General features: G+C 48.4%; 1 pseudogene; it reads left to right on the top strand.

Annotated features, from left to right (window-relative positions):
• Positions 1–988: 988 nt before the first annotated feature.
• LOC142047053 (uncharacterized) lies at positions 989–2,709 on the top strand (annotated as a pseudogene).
• Positions 2,710–4,005: the final 1,296 nt, after the last annotated feature.

The following is a 4,005-nucleotide window of genomic DNA, read 5'->3' as shown; positions in this document are numbered from 1 at the left end:
TCCAAACTGGATTTATTTTTAGTCCCAGATCATAGGTTCATAAAATCATAGGAAAAGTAGGGCTGGGAGGGACCCCAGAAGGTCATCTAGTCCATCCCCCAATCCCCATTCAGAGGCAGAATTAAGTGTAGTTCATCTAACCTGGTTTTAAAAAACTCCAGTGATGGGAATTCTGCAACCTATGCTTAGAAAGTTTGGACTGTGTGTGTTTAACCTATGAGAAATCAGTGAGGTTACATGAATTCTGCATGGTTTCTAGTTAAGACTTGAGCAATCTCTGCTTAGCAATCCATGAATAAAAAACAGCCACCTGAGGCATTTATTGTGAGAATGAGTTGGGTACCTGCTTCATTCCACAGAAAACAATGGGAGGGGAGAGGATGTGGTGGTGTAGTGCAGTGGTTAGTACACCCGCCTAGGAGATAGGAGATTCTGGGTCCAGTTCCCCTGCTTCAATTACTCTCATTACTTATCTACAGTGAAACAGCTTCACCAGGCGAGACTGAGGGTATCCCATATCAGACTATCCCATAGTTCAGTGGTTAAAGCACTCTCCTGACAGGCATGGGAGACCCCTGCTTGAATCCTCTTTCTGGGGCCTGGTCTACACTATGATTTTAGGTCGAATTTAGCAGCATTACCTTGATTTAAGCCTGGACCCATCCACACGATGAAGCCCTTTTTTTTTTACTTAAAGGGCTCTTTAAATCGATTTCTTTACTCCACCTCCGACGAGGAGATTAGCGCTGAAATCACCCTTGCCAGGTTGAATTTGGGGTAGTGTAAATACAATTCGACGGTATTGACCTCCAGGAGCTATCCCAGAGTGCCCCATTGTGACCGCTCTGGACAGCACTCTCAACTCAGATGCACTGAGGAAAAGACAGGAAAAGGCCCTGCGAACTTTTGAATCTCATTTCCTGTTTGGCCAGCGTGGCAACGTGCAGGTGAATGCAGATCTCATCAGATCTCATCAGCAGAGGTGACCATGACGGAGCCCCAGGATTGCAAAAGAGCTCCAGCTAGACTGAACGGGAGGTACGGGATCTGCTCGCCATATGGGGAGATGAATCCATGCTAGCTGAACTCCATTCCAGTGAACGAAATGCCAAAACATTAGAAAAAGTCTCAAAGGGCATGAAGGACAGAGGCCATAACAGGGACACACAGCAGTGCCACGTGAAAATTAAGGAACTCAGGCAAGCCTACGTAAAAACCAGAGAGGCAAACAGCCCCTCTGGATCAGAGCCCCAAACATGCCACTTCTATGAGGAGTTGCATGCCATGCTAGGGAGTGCAACCACCACTACCCCAACCCTGTGCTTTGACTCCATCAATGGAGAATCACGCAACAGGGAAGCGGGTTTTGGGGACAAGGAAGATAGCTCACAGCGGAGAAGCAGAGAAGCTGGTTTCCTCAACAGCCAAGATATGTTTTTCAACCTGGACCTGGCGCCAGTAACCTCCGAACCCAGCCAAAGCAAGCTCCTGGACCCTGAAGGCAGAGAAGGGACCTCTGGTGAGTGTACCTTTGTAAATATTAGACATGGTTTAAAAGCAAGCGTGTTTAATGATTAATTTGCCCTGGCATTCGCGGCCAGTACAGCTACTGAAAAAGTCTGTTAACGTGTATGGGGATGGAGCAGAAATCCTCCAGGGACATCTCCATAAGCTCTTCTAGATGTACTCCCAAAGCCTTTGCAAAAGGTTTCTGGGGAGGGTGGCATTATTCCATCCTCCATGGTAGGACACTTTATCATGCCAGGCCAGTAGTACATAGTAGGGAATCATTGCATAACAAAGCATGGCAGCGTATGGTCCCGGTGTTTGCTGGCATTTAAACAACATTGGTTCTTTATCTCGCTGTATTATCCTCAGGAGACTGATATCATTCATGGTCGCCTGGTTGAAATAGGGTGCTTTTATTAAGAGGACATTCAGAGGTGCCTGTTCCTGCTTGGCTATTTGACTGTGGCTGAACAAAAATGTTCCCTGCTGTTAGCCACATGGTGGGGGGAGGGGTGAAGCATGAGTGATCTCTCACACCAAACCGACAGGCCCTCAATACAAGAGGCAAAATGTGACCTTGTAATGAAACCACATGTGCTATGTAATGTGAACAGCAACGTTTAACGTGAAAGAGCATACCCATTTTTCTCTAAAATGTGTCTTTTTAACCACTCTCCCTTTTCCTCCAACAGCTACAAAAAATGCACTCGAGATGAAATGTTCTCTGAGTTCCTGCTGTCCTCCCACACTGACAGCACAGCAGAATGCGTGGAGGCAGACAATGTCAGAGTGCCAGAAAGCACAATATGGACGCAAGGAGAGGTGGTGGGCTGAAGGGAGTAAGTGGTGGGCTGAAGATAATGGGTGGCATCAGCTTACTGACAGAAGGCAAGAGTCGATGATCGGGCTGCTGGAAGATCAAACTCATATGCTCCAGCATATGGTTGAGCTGCAGGAAAGGCAGCAGGAGCACAGACCACCGCTACAGCCCCTGTGTAACCAACCGCTCTCCTCCACAAGTTCCATAGCCTCCTCACCCAGACGCCCAAGAACGCAGTGCAGGGGGCCTCCGGCCACCAGCCACTCCACCCCAGAGGATTGCCCAAGCAACAAGAGGCTGGCCTTCAATAAGTTTTAAAGTTTTTAAGTTTTAAAGTGCAGTGTGGCCTTGTCCTTCCCTCCTCCCCAACCCCACCTGGTTCTTCCCTCCTCCTCCACGCCTCCTGGGATACCTTGGCAGTTATCCCCCTATTTGTGTGATGAATTAATAAAGAATGCGTGAATGTGAAGCAACAATGACTGTATTGCCTCTGCAAGCGGTGATCGAAAAGGGGAGGGGAGGGTGGCTAGCTTACAGGGAAGTAGAGTGGACCAAGGGGGTTGTTCATCAAGGAGAAACAAACAGAACTTTCACATCATAGCCTGGCCAGTCACGAAACTGGTTTTCAAAGCTTCTCTGATGTGCACTATGCCCTCCTGTACTCTTCTAACCGCCCTCGTGTCTGGCTGCACGTAGTCAGAGGCCAGGCAATTTGCCTCAACCTCCCACGCTGCCATAAATGTCTCCCCCTTACTCTCACAGAGATTGTGGAGCGCACAGCAAGCAGTAATAACAATGGGAATACTGGTTTCTCTGAGGTCTATCCGAGTCAGTAAACTGCACCAGCCTGCTTTTAAACATCCAAATGCACATTCTACCACCATTCTGCACTTGCTCAGCCTATAGTTGAACAGTTCCTGACTACTGTCCAGGCTGCATGTGTATGGCTTCATGAGCCATGGCATTAAGGGGTGGGCTGGGTCCCCAAGATTAACGATAGGCATTTCAACATCCCCAATGGTTATTTTCTGGTCTGGGAAGAAAGTCCCTTCCTGCAGCTTTTGAAACAGACCAGAGTTCCTGAAGATATGAGTGTCATGTACCTTTCCCAGCCATCTCACGTTGATGTTGGTGAAACATCCCTTGTGATCCACCAGCGCTTGCAGCACCATTGAAAAGTACCTCTTTTGGATTATGTACTCACTGGCTAGGTGCTCCGATGCCAAGATAGGGATATGGGTTCCATCTATCACCCCACCACAGTTAGGGAATCCCATTGCAGCAAAGCCATCCACTATGACCTGCACATTTCCCAGAGTCACTACCCTTGATATCAGCAGCTCTTTGATTGCATTGGCTACTTGGATCACAGCAACCCCCACCGTAGATTTGCCCACTCCAAACTGATGCCCAATTGACCGGCAGCTTTCTGGCATTGTAAGCTTCCACAGGGCTATAGGCACTCGCTTCTCAACTGTGAGGACTGCTCTCATCTTGGTATTCTGGTTCTTCGGGGCAGGGAAAAGCAAGTCACAAAGTCCATGAAAGTGCCCTTATGGATGCAAAAGTTTTGCAGCCACTGGGAATCGTCCCAGACCTGCAACACTATGCAGTCCCACCAGTCCGTGCTTGTTTCCTGGGCCCAAAATCGGAGTTCCACAGCATGAACCTGCCCC

The sequence above is a fragment of the Chelonoidis abingdonii genome, chromosome 6, assembly GCF_003597395.2.
Source record: "Chelonoidis abingdonii isolate Lonesome George chromosome 6, CheloAbing_2.0, whole genome shotgun sequence".
Lineage (NCBI taxonomy): Eukaryota > Metazoa > Chordata > Testudines > Testudinidae > Chelonoidis > Chelonoidis abingdonii.
Note: the sequence above shows the minus strand (reverse complement) of the source record. Positions and strands in the feature narration are given on the sequence as shown.